The 19829-nt window shown below is 42.5% G+C and overlaps 1 protein-coding gene across 11 annotated transcripts in view; it reads right to left on the reverse strand.

Annotated features, from left to right (window-relative positions):
* FGF13 (fibroblast growth factor 13) overlaps window positions 1–19829 on the reverse strand; it is a 313357-nt gene that overhangs the window by 17194 nt on the left and 276334 nt on the right. The gene's annotated exons all lie outside the window — the stretch shown is intronic.

The following is a 19829-nucleotide window of genomic DNA, read 5'->3' on the forward strand; positions in this document are numbered from 1 at the left end:
GAAAACACGCTGTCCTTTTCGGTGATTTATGGCAAGTTTTCTCTGAAATGAGTACAGAGTCTAATAGAAACCCCTGTCCAAGAGACCCTTCCAAGAGACAGCCTGTGCACACAGAGAAGCTTATAAAGCTCTGTTTTCTTTCCCACACAGTGATAGGGACTTTGTGAGGGTCTGTCATGTGGCTCTTTTATGACTCCCTGCTGCCCCTGGGCTGTGTAACAGATTACTCTGGAGCCAGACTTTTGGGAGACACCATGATGCTGTTGTCTAAGCAGCAGAGGAGAAACAGGTCCTCGGCAAAACACTTGCAAACCTAATTTAAACTTGGAAGACACCCAAATGTCTCTAGGAGGTGCCACTTAAACCCCTAACCTAAGATAGCCTGGACTGCAATCGCAGATTTCTGGGAATACTGTGGAACAGTTGTTTCATGAGCCAAACACTGCAGATCTCTGTATTATAACATTTCAACAGGAGAACTGTTATGAGTTCTCACACAGTGAAAATATCAGCAAAACACTAAGTTCAAACATAAGTATGACCACTCCCTGACTTACACATCAGCACCAGCAAGTCTCTCAGGTTTCCTGAAAATCTGAGTCAAAGAACTCTTTCCATCTCTATCTCCATCTTCATCTCCATCTCCATTTCAATTTCTCTGACTGTGTTAACTGTTGAACAGACAGGGAGCTCCCTGAAAGGATTTAGAAGGTTTCTAGTGAAAACTTTGTTCCTGAATCATACAAAAAGGTGAATGATGTGAGCACTTTGATTTTAAACCCAAAACTTGTATCCCTGCCCCAGAAAGTCCGTTTAAGCACAGTTAAAACAAAGAACATCTGGTACTAGATTAACAGATGCCGTGCACTGTATTACAAGGAGGAATCTGAAAGTCCAAGGCTTAGTTGGAAAACTACTGCCGCCTTTTTTCTTGAGGTATCTAAAGTGCCTTGGATCAGTTCTGCTTCTAAATTCTGGTTATCTACTTCCAAGTCAGCAAATAATATCTGGCTGCAGCCAGCCAGGAAGAGAGCACAGCGAAACCATCCTGCAATTGAAAGTAAAAAGGTGAGTTTGTCCCTCAGAAAAGGTGAACATCTTTCAATTTCACCACTGGTTGAACTTCCATTTCACTGTCCAGAGGACCTGTTGTTACTGTAACCTAACAAGGAGCAAAAAAGGCTGAGGCAAGAAGGCACAGCAGACCAAGGATTTAGGGATTTGCTGACAAATCCTATCACCTGCCTACTGAAGTCTGTACAAAGAATATGGGCTGACAAGTTCAGAAATGCAGTTTTCCTGCAGGCATGGGGGCAATGCTAATGCGGTGTTTTGGTTTAACCCCAGGTGGCAACTGAGTACCACACAGCCACCTGCTCACTTCCCCACCTTCCTGGTGGCACAGGGAGGAGAATCAGAATGAAAAGAGAAAGTCAAACCTATGGATTGAGATGAGAACAGTTTAACAACTGAAAAAAAGTATAACTAATACTAACAAGAAAAAGGAGAGGGTTAGAGAGATTAAACAAGAAAAACAAGTGATGCACAATGCAGTTGCTCATCATCCCCTGACTGATGCCCAGCCCGTCCCCAGGCAGCAAATGTCCCTGTTTCAGGTAACTGCTCCAGGTTTATATACTGAGCATGACATTACATGGTACAGAATATGCCTTGGCTAGTTTGGGTAAGCTATCTCAGCTATGCTCCATCCCAGATTCTGTGCACTTGCTCACTGGCAGAGTATGGGAAACTAGAAAGTCCTTGACTTAGGGTAAGCACTACTGAGCAACAACCAAACCATCAGTGTGTTATCAACATCATTCCCACACTGAATGCAAAACAGCACTGTACCAGCTACTGAGAAGAAAATGAACTCTGTCCCAGCCAAAACCAGGATAGGGGGCCAGGCATTTCCTCCCAAACCCAAAATTGAGCTGAGGAGGTGTTGCCCTGTTCCTCCTTCAGTGTTACTGTGGGGGTGAGTCCAGTCTGTGAGCTCTGCTGGAGACCTCAGCAAGACTGGTCCATCCCAGTACAACACAGCTCAGCAGAGCAGTGCAGGCTGTCCCCAGGTGGCCTCAAGTTGCTGACCCCATCACCACATGACATGGGTTAAGTGAGCTTTAATACCAAGTACTGCACAGCAGAGGATTTTGGTTCTGCTCTTCTCTAAGCCAGGGAAAGTCTGCCTCAGATCAGCCTTTGGCACTGGGAGTCTGACTGCTGAAATGGAAAGAAATTACCTTGGGCACATCTCAGATAGAGTTTTTGCTTTGCAATATTTGCAGGGATTTCTTCCCCCTTCACTGGAATAGCCCCCAAACCTTACAGTCTTATTTTGGCAAAGCTCCCACTGAAATGAATCACGACTTTGCCTGAATTAGTGCTGCAGGACTGAGCTCTAAATTATTAAAAGCGAATGATATGTAAGAATTTATGTCAATTTTCCAAAACTGCTCAGCAAAGGTTGACAAAAATCCTTCTTTGAAACTAGAAGGTATGTGACTGAACTCCATATCTGCTTTGAAATCTCAGACCTAGCTTTTCAGTGAAACACAGTGCCTTTTAAACCTCATACTTTAATCACTGTTCTTCAGTACAATGCTGAAGTCTTGCCTTGTTTCTTTGGTTCAAGTAAAACCTCGACCATTACCAGCTTTACACTCTAAGTTACACCCTTGTATTACAAGCTGACTCCCTCCTTGTGGAGAAAGCTGTATGTTCATTCCTTTTTCTCCCTCTTACAAAATATTCTACAGCCTGAACAGGCAGATGTACCTTCCCAGAGCGACCTGTCGATATCCCAATACCCCTTCTTGTTCCTACACGGCACCTTCAGGGGAGTCAGACTGAACATCACATATTGCTTTAGGCATTCTGTCTGCATTTGTACAATTAGCCACAGGTACAGCAGCATTTGTAGCATAATGGGAATTAACTCTTCCCTGGATTTGGATTTTTTCTCTGTGCCACCCTTGCAGCCCAGTGTGTTTAGCTAAAGTGGAAGAAAGAACACCAGACTGGGGCTGGCAGAGCTCTGGGCCTCCAGATCTGCAGTGACTGATTTCTGGGGTATGTGACTTGCAGGAAACCTTCAAGAGTGACCCACACCCTGCCCCTTGATCCCAGCCTCAGCCCTTTGCCATGTCCCCCAGAGGAATGAGTTACTTGTGTTCACAGCAACACCACTTAAAAATTATCATCTTATCAGGGATTCCTGGACTTTTGTTACAGTGTGGAATGTTTTTATAATTATTCCTAACCGGCTTTGCCTAGGATTAACTGAGTATACAGACTAATTATTTTTTCTTTCTGTAGGACATAACAGTTTGTCTGCTGGTCTCTTCTCTTTTTAAGCTCTGATTGGTGAGATTCAGCTCTTCACTTCAGTGTCTCCCACCACTGGATGTTTGTTATTGAAAGGTGGATTCTGTCAGACCTGCAAACACATCCACACAAGCACAGAATGCAAACTGGAAAATGATGTGGAAGAAAAAGATTAATTTCTTCCCCTAGATTTTGCAAAGCCATTACCTGGTTTTGAATGACATTTCCAATTCAACACTGGGAACTGCTAAAGCATTTACATAAGAATGCAAAAATGCACACATTATCACTGCAGGAAGCACTTAAAATTTAAGATAATTATATAGTATGGAAATGATTTCAAAGGCCTCAAACAAAATAACAACTAATTCTAGAGAGTCACCCTTTAAGATGATTATTACTCTGCACTACGGCTGATCTCCCACTAAAAAAATCCTTCTCTTTACAATTATATGCACATTATAAATTCCTACTTTGTTCTTCCACCATCAAGCTCCTACAGCTGCTGCTGACAAATCTGCATTCTCTGAGAGCTTAACTAGACAACCAAAATATTCACACTGGGAACTGAGGTAAAACACAATCAGATGCAATCCTCCCTTCACCCTTGCCTTACAGTGAGTCCTCTTCTCTGGGCTTCTCCAGTACTGGTTTGCAACAGGGGCACAGGGAGGATTCCTCTGAGGAACTTGGTATTTCTCTGCTATGTAACAAACAGCAGAAGAAACCATCCTACACTGGACTCAGCAACATGGGTTATACCTAAAAACCTCTAGCCAGGAGCTGTAGGGGGAAACCCCCTCTCTCTTTCATCAGCACTGCTGGGTATGCAGTGAGAGAAGCAGCCAGTAAGTGGGGATGCTACTTCTCATCTGTGCAAAGTAATAGAAAGCAGTAAAAATGTATTCAGTCAGCTGCTTTCCAGACAAAAAAAATCACGTTTAAACTGAGGAACCTGACATGGAAAGGGAGAAGCACACTTGTATAGGTGAAAATATTTTGCCCCACCAGCCTCTGTCCACCTTCTGCTTTCACTCCCCACTGTTGCTCTGGTTCCTCCCTTCTGCCCCACTGCTGCCAATCTCTTATGTTTTCCCCAAGTGTTCCAGGGGAAAAAAAAATATTCTGCCTAGATCTATTGCTCAAGGCAAAGTCATCTGGGGAAAAACTTATCTGCCAAACCCTAATATGTTTTTATTGGATATCTGCGAAGAGAGATTTACAGAAGCTCATGCCAAAGTAAACCACTATTTTTTGTTCCCCCACAGCAAGGGCAAAAGTACATACTGAACTCATAGCAAATGAAAAATTCTTGTCTCAGATATTATGGAGACTTAAGAAAATCGCATCACAAGGCTCTGACTGAATGGACAAGAGAAAGTGTTTTCTGAGTCTAATTATTGGAAATAATTGCAGTGATAAGAGCTGAAACTTCCTCACAAACTTCAGCCTGGAAAAGAAAACTGATAGATTTAAAATCTCAAATTCTGACAAAGTACAGAGCAGATGAAAATAGTATCTGGTAATGGGAAGTGCAGCCAACTTACTAATAGGTGTAGCTACCTGGGCTACATGACTATCTCAAACAAACCATAGCATCGGAAGTCTGAACAAACCAGAGATGTTTGATTGGCAGTGGGGTTCCTGTGGAAATTTAATTAGGCTTGGCTAGAAAACATTTCAGTCAATGTTGCCATGAATTCCCATCTATTAAATAACACTTTGCATGAGTAGAATGCTGCCAGCTTTTGCAGAACACCCTAAAGATTTGTGTGAAGAGTTCCTGGGTAACTGAGTGGGCCAGTGTAGGGCAATGGCATTCACCACAGTTATTTAAATCACCCAAGCTACAGCATTTCTTTCTTATGGTCAGTTTGTCTACCCCAATATTGCACTCCAGAGACTGTTTCTGCTAGAAGGAAATGTGCCAATGAAGCCTCTTGCTCTTCAAACATAGACACAGACTTCATAGACAATGAAGTCCTGCTTCCCTAAACAGCAGCTGGCCCCCATGGCAAAAATTGCTCGGGTAGACATCACCTTCCTTCCAGGTTGTCCCCACTGCTTCAGTCTGAGTGTTTGTTTCAAGAAGGCTGAGACTGCTCTGACACCTCTCCTTCCATGAACCTGGTTTTCTGCTCCATTTTTGGGGGCATAGAAACCATCACAAGGAGCAGCCAGAGACACTTTCCTGCCTGCCTGTACCATGGGGAGCAGCCATGTAGGCTGGCACTGAGGTGGCCCCTGCTCTTGGCATGCCTCATCCCATGCAGGAGCACAATTGCCTCTCCCAGTTTTCTCAGATGAGAGAAGACAGGAGTCGCCAGCCTACAATATCACTTCTAAAAACAAGCTTGCCAAACTCACTCAAAAATGAATTATGAAAGTCTAGCTTAAACCAACCAGCTGCCTACCCAACACCTGTCTAGACTGAGAGGGAATTACACAGAAAACAAGATGCTCTGTCTTTACAGCAGAGCGCATATTTCATGTATTGTTGTCACTGAAACATTATCATTATTGAAAAATACAAAAGACCTGTGCCAAAAGATGGTCTAGATGTCATCTTCTGCTGCAGACACAACCTCGTCTGACCTTTCAAATCAGCCAGCACCATTTGGGGTCAGGACACTGCAATTGCCAAATTCAAGCTTGACACTTCCCAGCATTGCCTGGGACAAGTCTCTTGGTGACAGCCTCATTTCTCAGGGACGTACTACGGGGAGCTGAACACATTAAAATGAGCTCTATATGGAATTATGAGCACTATATGGAATTTTCTATTTTGTAAGACAGCAGTGATTACAACTGTTAGAAGTAATGAATGTTTGCGCTCCATTGTGAAAATGAGGACTACTAAATAATATCTGAGTGTAATCACATTTACATAGTTGAAGTGTGCATAGAAAGAAAAAATAATCTTTTAAGACATTCACCTTTCCTGTTCCCAGAAGCTGCAGTCAGTATGATACCAGCCAAGAATGCAAAGGGCTGAATTACTTCTGCAGATAGGAAAAGGATTTATATATTTTTAAATAATTCACGTGAATTATATAAAAAAGCTTATAACCTAATAATCAAATGAGATATAGAGTACCTCATCATTGGAGTTTTAATATGACATATCTCTAAAATACGTATATGGTTCAGTGATTTACTAGTAACCTACTTTTAAAACACAGGTACACCAAGATGCAAAGCACAACAGGTCTAAAACCCCACTTTCCATTCACACTGCTGAAAAAAAGAGGCAACTAAATTGAGTTGTTTTTATCATCCCTTCATAAGTATTAATCTGGTAGTGGGCTGCCTTCTACTGCAGCATATAAAAAAATTAGCCTTTCATTGTCAGAGACCTCTACAGTATTATTGTTGTTAATTTACTTTCTGAGTTTTCTGGGTGTGCTGGGTATATCCCAGACATGCAAGAAGGACCTACTTGCCCTAAGAAACTCCAGATCAAAGAATAAAGATGAAAAATATTCATTAGAGGCAGCAGGAAAGAAGGAGTCTTAGAGATAGGCAGCAACAATGTAATGTTCAAAATTTTTTTTTAAAAAATAAATCCTTAGAGCTGAAGTGCATTTTAGATTCAGTAGCAACTTCAGCACTCAGAGTAAATTCATGGAAGTGCTGCCGTGCTTTAGGAATGTGTTATCCCTATTTATCACGAGGCTTGGCTCCCTGCGTTCACTCCTTGTTTTCAGAAACAGGACTTGTCTGCCAGCAGCACCTCCCAGCGCTCAGATGATATTCCCACATGAGTGATTTCACAAAGAAAAAAATGAAAACCCAGCTCTTACATGTTTTGCCCAAGGCTAATGGGGAGTTTATTGCCCAGCGTGGATTAAAACCCCAGAACACTTCTTGACCACTACTGTTTTTAGTATAGACTTTTCTTGTCTCCGCTGACTCCACCGAGCTCTCCTGCACACTGAGGGCAAGGTAAGTTTGGAGGCTCTTGGTTTATTGATTTTTAAACACATAAAATGTCCTGAAGTAGCCCCAGTATTTGTAGAATCCTTACCATTTCCTGCTACATTGCTAAGCCTGTCTTTCGTCTTTTTCTGTAAATTTTATTACACTTGGAAGATGCAACAGGAATTACTGGGACTAGCAGAAATCCAGTCTCAAGTTCCCACAAGGAGTATGGTCACACCTCTCTTTTACAAAGTCAAAAGGCTCAAGATTAGCTACTAATGAGGGTCTAAGCCTCCTGCCTGCAGAAAAGCAGTGCTCTTTCCAGCAAAGAGGAGACTGCCCCTGTTCACATTCACATTCCATTTACCTCTGTATCATAGATTTCAACTGAAGTAGCTGTATTGTCCTCTGACTTGGAAAAGATACACACCAAGGAATGCAGGGGCGTGGCCCATCCCTGGAAGTGTTCAAGGCCAGGTTGGACAGGGTTTGGAGCAACCCAGTCTAGTGGGAGGTGTCCCAGACCATGGCAGGGGGGTTGGAACTAGATGAGCTTTAAGGCCCTTCCAACTCAGGCCATGCCGTGATTCTATGATGATTCTATGACATCTTCAGACTGACTCCTCTGCAAATTTATTACTCCTTTCTGAAGTGAGAGTTTCCTGTAATAACACTTTGGTGACCTCTACCTGCAGTGCCCAACTGTAAAGGCCAAGTGGGCAGTGAAACTTTTGAGATAATTTTACCTGATAAAGCTTGTTTCACCCTGAGACTGGCTGCACAAACAATGCACAGCTGGAAACAGCACCTGGTTGGCATCAAAAGAAAATTGGGCTACAGCAGCAGCACGGTCCTACCATAGTTTCAAAAATTAATTAGGCACTGTGCACTACAAAGCTTCTCCATCCCTTGACAAAATGAGTCCATGGTATGTTGGGAGGGAAATCAGTGGGAGGATCTGTTGGTGATCACTGTATACCAGTAAAACATGGTTAATGTACATCAACAGTTGCCCACTGCACCAGTTACAAGTAAGCTACAAGTAAGTCAAGTACTTTATTTGTGTAATTACAAGGAGGCAATCCCTGGGGGTCATACAAATAATTCAGTATACTAGCTAAAAATGAGGTTTCTGAGAACATTTACACTAGTATAGTCTGATGGGATGCAGAGTTCTGGAAAATAAATGCCAAAGGGGAAGAGAAAACAGTTAAAGCTAATTTATTTTTTAAATCAAGTGAATATTAGCATTTTTCCCCCTATATTTGCTCAGCTTTAAGAAATAGCTTCTTTGCTTCTTCATTGCTATTTCTTCCATCTTAGGCAATATATCCCCATTTGAGGAACTCTATCTAAGGCTCAGCACAACTGCTAAGGAGTGAAATGCAGTTATAAGAAAGCCCTTAAAATACAGCTACACTGCACTGCATGTGGGAGGCACCTTTGTCCATCACCAGAATGGACAGCCTTTTCAGGGAGCTTCTAAAAAACAACCCTTGTTATTAAATTAATCATCTTCTGTCAAATGGCAGAGCGACAAGAGAGAAAATTTACCTGGGTTATAACTCAGCAATAAAGGTATATAGAGAGGAGGAGGAAATTAGGTTGTTGCACACACAGCAATAACATCGTGAAGCAAAATCCAATATTGGAAGAGATAAAAGTTTTCCATCCCAATATTCCTCCGTGACAACTATGAAAGAGTATTCATAAGAACAAGGGGAAAAGATGAAAGATAGCAGTAAAAAATGCCTTTGAAAAGTGAGCTAACAGGTAATTAATACCTCAAAAGAAAGAAGATCAGAAAACTTGCCCAGATACAGATCTCAGTAACACGCTTTGGGTCCTCCCTCTTTAGTTTTGCTACATGCTCTGCAAAGGTGACTCAAGGGGCTGCCTCTTCCCATGGAAGCCTCCCCCTTTCCACCCACCAAGCAAAATAACAGGTAGATGGGGGCAAGCGGGGTATGAAGGTGGCAATGGCAGTGACAAGCCAAGGCAGAAACAAAATGTGTAACAGTGACATGTTTTGTAACAGCAATGACAGATTTTAATAAGCAAGCTATTCTTCAGTTTTGATTTGAGGTGTATATAATTAGGCAATGTGGGTGTTGAGTGATAAAACCCACAAGAAATACACAAATCAGAAGCAGCAGTTTTTTGAAACCCTGGCCTGTTTCACACTAAATGCCATGACCTATTTTTGTTGTATTATTAAATTTGGAAAATAAAAGGAAAACTTTTTCATCTCTGCTTCAACATGGGAAAGATATATTGGGGACATATGACACTGCTCTTCAAGGTCTCTTCTTTCAAGACCTAAGAACTTCTATTTGTACTTTGATTTCTTTTACTGTTAACTGGCTTCTTCCTTGGAGACATGAGATCTGCATTGTCTTTTCCAGATTTTACAGTGATCACTTTCACAAACTTTACCACAAACTCAGTTAGATATTACCCTGTTCCAGATTTGAATAAGAACAGGGAAAGTTAGAAAAATTCTCTGACTGCTGAGCAAAAGCAAGAATTTACAATGAATTTCAGGAATATCCTTTTGAAGGAAATATGACTGCTGAAAAAATAAGGACTTTCTGATCCTCTCTGAATTTTCAGGCATTTGCAAACATGACAAGATTCTTCCATGGGCTACAAAAGTATCCAAAACAACTCATACTCCTCACTATCATCAGTAATGGGCTGAACATGGAATCAGTAGAGAAACTGCACAATACATGTCTGTATCTATCTCAGGAATTTAATCAATTCCTTTTAAAATAAGCTAAATCATCTTAATTAAATTTATAATGTGAAGTACTTTGGTGTGCAGGACAATGTCTTGTTCTAGTATCTTCACAATCTTTCATATAGGCCTCCACTGGCCCCCAACTCGTGAATTACCTTTTTTAGAGCAAGTTATCATCTCTCAATCATATGAATGTTACGTAATGACACATCTTGATCTACAGTGTTCTCTATGAGCAAAAGCACAGTATTATAATTTCCCAAGAAATCCAGTCCATGTGCAGCAGATGACCAAAGATAGTTGTTATTGAAAACACTATCAAATACAGATCTTGGGAAACATAATTTGCCCAAATCTCTTGTCCTACAGCCCGCATAGAAGCACTGGCCAACCTTCTCCACGTTTTGCTCTATCCAGTGTGTCACACTTACTCAGCACATGCCATCCCCAGCAGGGGCACAGCAGAGCCTGAGCTGCCATGAGACCTGCAAACCCTTCCACAGGCTTCTCTGAAGCCCAAGCATTCCCCAAACACTCAATCATTCAGTTTTGCAACACCTCTATCAAATGATAAGGTATTGTTACAACCAATATAAACAAATCTAGTCCCATGGGAAACGCCAGGACTACAAAATCTGTTCTTATTTCAAATCAACATGAAAAACATCAAAATCTTGGATCTTTTCACAAAACAAAATATCAGAAATCATCTCTTGTAGAAATCTCTTGTAGAAATCATGCTACATTTAGGCTATTATACAACATGAAGACTGGAACTGTAATTTCAAATTTTTTTTCAGCCATAATACAAATTTTAGAAATAAAACTTCTACCTTTTCTTCTGGAAACAGCTATCTCCCAGCTTTCTCTCCTGAACCCTATTTTCCTGAAGTCTTTGTTTATCCTTATGAATGAACAGCCCTGTTTTACAGATGTCTTTATACAGCACCTCATCCAGAGGATCCCTGATCCTGCTTCCCCAAGGATCTTCCTAAAGTTGTCATCCCTTCAAATTCATAATAGCAGTGATTAATAAGAATATAAAACCACCAGCAACAAGAGCTTAGTGGGAATGCTATACTTCTAAGTGAAAGCTGATTAGTCTCAGCTGTTCCTTCTGGCTAACAGTGAGCTGTAATACTTCCTGATTCCATCTGCTTTACTGCTTGGCCTTCTGTAGGGAAAAAAACCCCACTTTTATTTTTATGGCTGGAAAGGCAAAATATCAGCATTTTTAGTGACCCCAAAGCTATAAGGAACTCAGGAGGATGCTACTTTGCCAATAATCTCCACAAAATTTTCCTTTTTATTATGCTGCCTTTTGACTAAACATGCAATTGCCCCTGGGGAATCTGACAAATCCCCATGTCCCTCTGCCAGACTCATTTTCAGACCCAGTATTACCAGGACTGATGTTAGTGGCCCCTCTCAACCTTAGCAACCTTGCAGCTGTCTGTCAAACAGCTCCCACATGGGGATTGCTCCCAGTGCTGCCTCCTGCCTTTGCCATCTATCTCTGTATCCTCTGCACTGGTGTGGGATGAACCCCAGCTCTGCTCCCAGCCTTTCCAGCCCAGGAGGAGTGTGAGGTGGGGATGGGAACCTGACTGCCAAAGAAGGAGGTTTCCTTTCACTGAAGCAAGCAACTCTGCTCTGTTGCATTGAGGACAGCACTAGCTAACCAAATGTTTCAAGGACTTTGCAAGGAAAATGTTATTGCAGGACAGAAGAACTGTTTTGGGGGTAAAAGACCCTTTTAACCCAGTGTGGGAATGCTGCTGTGGGCAGGCACTGGGCTCAAAACGCTGCCATATTCAGACAGGCTTAGTGACCTTCACAGCTATGCCTGTGAGGTGCCGCACGCACGCTGGCAGGAGGATGCTGCAAGCAAAAGCTGGGAGCAGTAGGAAATGGACTGCTAAGTGTCTCATTAAGTTCCATTAAAGGGTCTAACCACTACCCTTGGATTGACTGTCAGATGGAAAACATCTGTTTTATTTAATGATTTCTACTGGTGCTATTCAGATCCTAGCAAGTTTGAAATGTTGCCCCTTATGCACTTAGAGCACATTTCCCAATTAAGAGCAGAGTGGTTCTTTTTATAGTAAAGTGGGGGATTTGCAGTAACTCTTCTAACTCAATTGTAAGGAAGATCTCCAGAGGCTGATCAACTTTTTCATAGCAAAAATTAATCTTGGTAAGAAAAAGCAAAATCTTAACCCACACAGCAGTTTCCCAGATGAGCTCTGTCCTGGGCATGTCTTCTCTTAGTCCTATCCACAGTACCTCACCTGAAGGTTGCAAGATGTGTCCAGAAGAGTAATGTGCAGAAACTGAGGCACTTCTGATTATCACCAGGAAAAACAAGGACAGATTCATGGAATTACTTACGAAGAGACTGACCTGAAAGAGTGAGTGTATTGTCTGATATGCAGGAGACTCTTTCCTGCGGGAAAGCACTTTCAGGGAGGTCGTAACTTAGCCCTTATCACTTCTTGATGTAAAGAGAAAATGCTTTTACCAGTTAATGGCTCAGAAAAGTGCATGACTGGTTACTGTAACCACAACAACATATTCAAAAGCAGCGAGACAGAAAATGAAATGCCCGATAAGCATATGTTGTTTTTAATAAAAAATGATTTAGTGTTAAGTGGACCACACTGTTTCCAAGGTTGCTCGGCAAAAGCAGAACATAGGGGGAACCAGCATTCTCAGAATGCCTATCTCTGCCCCATCCATCACCAAACGCAGCATCTCCTCAGCCTTCTCTCCCCTGTGCATCCTACCCCATGCTGCAAAATACGGCTGATACTTCCCTTTCTCCGCCTTCCCTATATAAACTGTTCAGCTCTCCCAGGCCCAGCACAAGGCTGTACCAAATTCAGTGCTTAATGTACTCCCGGGGTACTTAGAACTAAGATCATTTGGTCAGAATTGAGATTTGGAAAGGCAATTTTGTCCTGGCCTCACATTAACTGATCATTTATTACACTGCAAGATCAGCCGTGTGTTATCAATATTAAGAGGCCTGAAAGCCCCAAGAGCAGACGTACCACAGACTGACAGTAATTTATTGTGTAGAACAGCTGAGATGAGATTGGAGGAGAAGCGCTACCATCCAGGTGGCTTTCTGAGTACAAGCACAATGAATCAGCCATCAGCAATTTAACATCCTTCCTGTGAAATCATGCAAAAGGAGGGGAAGTTGGCCCTCACTCTGCCTGCTGCTCCCCCTGCTCCCTGGGAACCAGAGAGCAACACGTCCATGACACACGCTTCAAAATATCTTTGCCTTCCACAAGGTTCATCCTAAGCAGGGCCTAAAAATACCTTGTTTACAGGCTGCTGCTGAAACAAACAAATTTCCCCTTGTTTCTACAGCAAAACCTTGCTAGATCCTGCTCATGGCACCCTTGCTGTGACACCACATCTAAGCACAGAGAGATTAACTCAGTGGGCAGCCCTGGTCACCCCCAGGTTTTCTGGTCATGATATACGATCTTCCTCCAGTTGCATTTTGTTTTTTCACTTTGGAATAGGTGGGTAAGTTACTCTAATGTGCAAACCTTAGGCAGGAAGCAATGTCCAGAGTAAAAAGCAGTTCTCCTGGCAAGCGAGATCTCAAATAGGTCTGAGTCAACAGTCCAGGAACCACCAAGCCATGAAGATGCTGCTTGTTCTGGTTCAAACAACAACCACCTCCTTAAAGTTTTCCCTGCAGCAGAAATGCAGTTTGTTTCTTTCTGGGAATGATATAAGAAACATTAAGCTCAGGCAAAGGCTTGAATGGGAATGTGAATCCAGGTCCAGAGTGAGGGTTCCTACAGAGCAAATGGGCTGAACGAAGAGCAGAACACAAACAGTGACAAACAAGTATGAGATAGAATTTACAGAGAAAAATATGTTGTTAAATTACCACCTTCTTTAGTGAGAGCTGAGCTGGTTTAACCTCCACCAGTGCCAATATACCAATCCTAAACATACTGCTAATGTAATAAGAAGGGATATAGGACTGTAATAAAGGCTGAGTTTCCCTGAGCACTCCCATCCAGCTGAGAAATGCTAATGCAATGTTTTTACTTAACCCCAGTACTTGGACCCCAATTCTGAGAAGGCGCAAAAGCAACTGCTGCTTTCATAAAATCAAGTCTCTGATAAGATGTTGCAGGTTCCACACCATTTCCTAAAAGGGAGATAAGGACAGAGTTTGGACAACTCACATCCTGGGCAATGGTGACTTGGAAAATTCAACTCTGGGTACAAAAAGCACAAGTTCAGGTAAACTCATCAGTTGATAAGGAAAAGTAATTCTAGTACAGAGATGAAAAGTATTTTAAAGTCTCATAAAAACAATCAGAACAAAAAGCACTTAAAACTTTGTATTGAATCTAGCTATATCTTTGTCATCCTTGCTTTTAGGGCTAGACTTGTACAGCTCAATAGGTCAGACCAAAGGCCAGACAGGAGCACTCTGGGCTCTGAAAGTACCATTACTTTTACAAGCTGCTGGATCATCACTTGTGTGGTCAGGCCAAGGACTGGAGGGATGTCACCCACGCTGGCAGCAGCACAGACCTGCAGAGGAGTTGGCTGTGCTGGCACCAATGATGCAGCACAAGTGGTGGGTGGCTGGAACTTGCTGGGGACAACCTGTGTGTTTGACTGCTCCCCTGTAGACAAGCCCTGGGGCTCGTCCACTTTTGTCTACTTACATCGTCTCTTCTTGGTGAGACCACAAGGTCTGGGTGTACAGAACTCTGGAAACCAGGCTGCAGACTTTGAGAAACACTGCCTACCTTCACTGCAAGATTAAGCCAAGGAGAAGCTCATCTTGGGCAGTCTGGGGCATCATAAGCTGACAGCAGCATTGCTACACTTGGCTCTGTGGTTGCTCCTTTCCAACAGGTAAAAAATAACAGTAATTTTCCTGAAGGTTTAATAACTTTTTTTTTCACAAGCTACAAATGTCGAGACAAAAATCAGCAGGAAAGTCCAAATCCTTTGTTATCATGGACTAACCTTTTGTAAAAGTGTTATAAATGGATCCTTACCATCAAGTGAAACTTGGTTCAAGGGGAAGGTTTGATGGTGTACCTAATTTAGGTTTGAGGAAACTGTCTCTGTGCTAACTCTCTCCTCTCATATTTCACACCACTTTGACAATCTCAAATATTTTCACTTATGCTGATGCTTTTCTCCTTGGTGTCAAAAAATGTTGGGAAAATTTTAACATGAACCTTCAAATTATTTTCAAGTTGAAGATTATTCTGAAAGGTGTCCAGTTGCCCACAAAAACACCCCCAAAATATCTGCCATTACTTCCACAGCTGAAGTGAGGTTAGAAACTTTAGGGGACATCTTTGTTAAGCTTGGTAGGGAAAAAAAAAATCACTACAGTGAAAATCATCTGTCATCAGTGTGTTCAGTGGTAGCTGCTGGGATCTGAGCAGCGCCTGCCGTTTTGGAACTCATCTATTCCCAGCTTGCTTAGCCACCCCACCAGCAGTTTTCTAGCATAAAAAGGGGCTATTAAAGAGTAATTCCTGCCTTTTGGAGGTGCCGAGACTCATGTTCATGGGACAGTTGCTGGTGAGAGCTGCACTCAGCCTGCTGGAAGGGCTGTGCATGCCAAGGGCACACGAGACACTCGCGGACAGATGGAGCAGCTGCCACTGGTCCCTGCCACTTGCTGCTCATCGTGAGCCCTTCCCACTCCTCTTGTTTAACCTCCAGGCCCTCTCAGAAACACAAGTGCTGCCTCACAAGGGGCGGGTTAAACGGTTCTGCAAATAAATAAGTAATGAGTGCCCGTGTTGCAGGGCCGTGGTTTGACTTGGAGGCAGCACCCCCGGCCTGCCTCTGGGACCTGCTGCACGTGGCAGCAGCAGGTTTTTGAGGCTTTAAGAGTAACAAAACCCTGCTGACAGTTCAAACACTCCCTCTTTGGCCCTCCCGTAGAGCTGCAAAGAATTTTGCAAATGTTTCTTTTCAGCAATTCTGCCACTAAGTTGCAGAATTGCATTGGAAAGCAGTGTTGCATTGGAAAGCAGAAGTCTCTCGCTCAAAAGGAACTCATTTTCAGGTAAGAAAATTAATTTATTACTGAAAAGTCAGATGCAGGATTTGCAAGTTTGTTTTTTCTTAGTGGGAGAAAACTATGCAATGGTCTTGCTGCCACAGAATGGTATAAAAAGTAGTTTAAAATTTCCTGTGCAAAACTGTATTGCAGACCAGAAGCAAAAATATACCCATGTGCACCAGGAGGTAATATACATATTTTGGAGAAAGTTTATTTCCTCTGAGGGAAATCACTGAATGTTTTAAACTCATGAAGAAAGAAGACAGAAAATGTGGCCCAACTGAATCCTCATTACTAATGTCTGCATTCACCTGGCTCACCCATGCAGGACTCCATGTCTCAAAGGGTTCAGCCTCCAGCCCAGATACTTTTCCCACCACTAACTAATTCTCTCCCAACACTACTCTTTCCCTGAGTAATTTTCTAGATGAAAAAAAATTTAAATTAATACTTTCCCAGCTATACTTAGTTAAGAATAATCCAATCTCAGATGTGATGGATGGCTGTCTGATCTGTAATATACTTGCTATATCATATGCTATATTATTCTGCCTGCTTTCTTTCCATATTTCTGCTGCTTTATTAAATCCTTCTCTCTCTCTGCCTTTCCCCTTTGGTAATTCTCTGCTTAGTTTCCAGCCTTATTTTTATCCGTGGATTTTTCCATGACTCCTTTTTTTCGCCCCTTGAAGAAAATAACAAACCCAACAGTGTCCAAGACCCAGTCAGACTTTCAGACTTCGAAAGCTCACACACCCTGGCTAGCAAGCAGCACACTTTTTGCCAGTTTTCACATATTTTTTAACAAGCTGGCTTTCAAATAAAACCGACGGCATTTCAGTGATACAACTTCTTTTTGGCAGAGATGATTGCATTCCTAAGCAGTTCATCCAAAGGCTTTGCAAAGGCAATTCAAGCACATCCTTTCACCTGGGAGAAACGGACTGTTATTTCCCAGAGGTAAACACACTCTGATGCTGATTTAAACAGAGCTCATGTAACTGTGTGTTCTGCTGTGAATGGCTAAGGATCACTAGGGCTTACACTACATAGGCTTCCTAGCTATGACAATTTTAAATTATCCAAAGTGTATATAGGAGTTGAGTTGAATATGCATGCCTGCCACCCCCATTTCAAATTGAAAATTGCTTTTTTTATAATAAATGCTTATTTCAAGCAGAGTATTTGGAAAAGAAAAGCCCTTTCAAGCCAGGGTGTCCTCTGAAGCAAGTGGGAGAAGAAACAGGTTTTAGAACCACTCCTTTTGTTCCAAAATGGGAAATGTATTTTGTTATTTTTATAGTCACACACTTGCCATTGGCTCCAGCAGGCTTTGAACCAGGCTTGTAAGGATTCTGGGAATAGGAAGGAAGGGGGAGATGGGATGTAAATCTGTCCTCTCTACTGGCAAAGAGAGGGATGTTATAAATTCTGGGGGGAAAAAAAGGAGAAATGTAATAAATAAAATACTGAGAAAAGTGGATGTTAAAAGAGAGGAAGTGACAGGAAGAAAGGAAAATAGAAGTTAGAGTAAAAACTAACAAACTGTTTGTAAAATAGATGCAATAAGAGAAGAGGGAGCTACTGAAGTTAGGGAAAATCACGTACAGTCTCTGGTACCATCCTGGGAGAGGAAACAGCCTGTTTGGGAGGCAGTAACTCACCCTTTGCTCCCCCTTGCAAGGTGAGGACCACGGCAGGGAAGAGGTTTAGGTATAACCAACAGCCACACCAGCTTTCTGCCCCCTGCTAAGGCTTCAGTGATGCAGGGCAGAGTGTATCCAAAAATCCACCTCACATCCATGGAAACCGGTATGCAAAACCCAGCAGGAGCCCCTGTGATCTGAAACGTGCCTGCAGTCCCACCAAAGCCAGGCCAGTGTCCTGTCCTGTGGGCAGGAGCAGAGCCCAGTGAACCTTCAATGTCACTGGTACAGGACTTTACCTTCTCTCCCCAGTATTAACAAATCCTTAGACAACTTCACACACTTAGTCTCTCCTTTAAATGTCTTTAGGTTTCCTCCTGAGTTAATGAGAAACAATTTCTGAGCTGATCGTCTAAAAAAGGGCCCCTCTTCAAAGCCCTTTCCAGGTGCCATGTGCACACAGTAGCAGATCCAGGTTCCCTCTTTAGATCTCACTTGTCTGCATTGGAGGACTGCTCCTGGGAGCTGTTTCAAAGGCTGAAGTGTCAGCATCAGAAAGAAAAGAGGTGTGTGGGTGTGAAGCTACTAAATGCAAAACTGTCACTCTCCTTTCATTTACAACCCTGAATATGCATGCATACAAAAATGTAGGGCTTATATTATAGTTTTTACTCTTGTAGCAGAAAAAGGAAAAAGAGACTAAAAGATAGGACGAGGCTGTGCAGGTCAGAATTGTTTCTCGGTTAATCTTTTTCATCAATAATAATTCCTGTCAATAAACCCTGCCCTACCTTGAATGTGATTGTCTTTTATCATCTCAGGGAAGGGCACCATCAACAGACAGACACATCTGGGTTGCTGACTGGTCAACCACAGTAACAAACAACAGATTAGTGTCTTTAGTCTTTTACCCAAATAAAAGCTGTATAGAGAATTACTGATGCCCATCCTAGAAGAGCACTAGCTTAAAAAGCACCTCAGGGTAAGAGAGGGGATTCTGAGGTGTCTGGGTGTTCACAGCCTGGGCTCTGCCCTTAGGTCTGGAAGTTCCCTGGGGTGGGACAGGGTACCCAAACAGTTGCCCACTGACAACTGGGAGGGCTGTGTTTACTGGATCTACTGAACTCATGCCCATAGTGGGAATCCTGTGCTAAAGAAACAAGAACACACAAAGGTGCCTGGGACACTCTGCCTGCACCAGCCTTTCATAATGTAAAATTTTTGGGAAAATGCATTGCTGCTCTTTAAGCAAATCCATTCCTTACCTAGTCTGCACTAGCCAAGAAGGATGAAAACTTATCCCATCTGATGGGAAACCTGAATTCTGCCCCTTGGTCACCCTGAGTCTGTGTTTTAGCAAGAACTCTGCTGCCTGCCTGCCATGTCACCTGGTCAGGGGACACCTGCTCACCATCTCAGCAAGACATTTGCTAATGCCCCCAGGAGAGCTCAGATGCCAGACACCACCACCATGTTGCCATAATGCTCTGTGACAGCTGAGGATCACTGAGCTGCTAAAACACTCCTGTCCTTGGATCTAAATGGAAAACAGTGGTGGGGCAGAGGTAAAGCATGAAGGACTGAAGGTGGAATACATCCTTAACAGACACCCCCAACATCTAAATGAAACCTACTACTTTGATACTAGGTTTTACTTATAAAACCTCCAGACACTGCTGAGCGACTAAACTTGCAGGCATTTCTCAAATGAGGCAGGTGTTGAGCTTACCAGCAAGGATGCTGGAGGGTGCAGATGGAGATAGCAAATTTCATTTGGAGGATTTTAAGAGCAGACACATGCCCCCTGGCACGCAAAGCCAGTGCTAAACAAATGGTGTTTGTGCACCTTGATGAATTACATCAGTGCACCTGTGTTAGCAAAGAAACACTTGCTACAACCAACAGACTAATGGTATCATCCAAATCCCTGAAAGATAAAATACACATGGGGTAAATGGTTCCATTTCTTATTCTGCAACACACTGCATTATAAAAGGATTTCTCAGATGAGATTTTTTTCAGTATAATGCAATAGGCTACATGTGGGGGATGGAAATTAATGAGAATGTCTTTCCTATTGCAAAGAACTACAGCACTTTGACTGATCTGCTGG

Source organism: Pseudopipra pipra, chromosome 13, assembly GCF_036250125.1.
Source record: "Pseudopipra pipra isolate bDixPip1 chromosome 13, bDixPip1.hap1, whole genome shotgun sequence".
NCBI lineage: Eukaryota > Metazoa > Chordata > Aves > Passeriformes > Pipridae > Pseudopipra > Pseudopipra pipra.